We start from the raw sequence: 731 nt of genomic DNA, 5'->3' as shown, positions 1-731 counted from the left end.
GTATTTTTAAAATATTTAATAAATTTTAGGGATAAAAAAATATATTTAAAAAAAATAAAGAATTGGATTAGAATCCTTTGCCATTGAGATAAAACAAACATAGATATGTGTCTTTGTCTCTGTAGTGGATGAATCATACATGATAAGAGTTCGACATTAATCATTTTTTTGGTATCGGCAAAGAGAGACAATAAGAATTTTATCCTAATTGTTTTGATAACTCGAGTCAGTTTAGTGGAACATATAAATATAGAGACATAGCAAATTAAATTTACTTTGGGTTATTATATGTAAAAGGAAAAGTTTAAGGGCGGTAATTTTATTAAATTTTGTCTAATATGTAATTAGTAAAAATAAAGTGAATAATTTCATATTATTGAATAAAATCTCACATTATTAAAAACATTATTAATAATTATTTGATAACTACAAATCACAAAAGTTGCTTATCTCCTAGTCCTAGCACTTCTCTATGTAAAATATGCCCGAGTTTAAATTTTTACCAACATAGAAAATAATTATAATATTAGCCTGGTGATGTTTAGTTGTCAAAGAGAATTAAATAACCATATTTTATACTATTAACTAGCTAGTTTAAATATCGCATCATACTTGTTAAAGTGTACTACTATTTATCATTAACAAAGAAGCCGTGTAATAATAAAGAAAAATGATGAACATGAGAAATCAATTAATTAAAAATCAATTATTTTATATATTTAATAGAAGCT

Source organism: Arachis ipaensis, chromosome B02 (assembly GCF_000816755.2).
Source record: "Arachis ipaensis cultivar K30076 chromosome B02, Araip1.1, whole genome shotgun sequence".
NCBI lineage: Eukaryota > Viridiplantae > Streptophyta > Magnoliopsida > Fabales > Fabaceae > Arachis > Arachis ipaensis.
Note: the sequence above shows the minus strand (reverse complement) of the source record.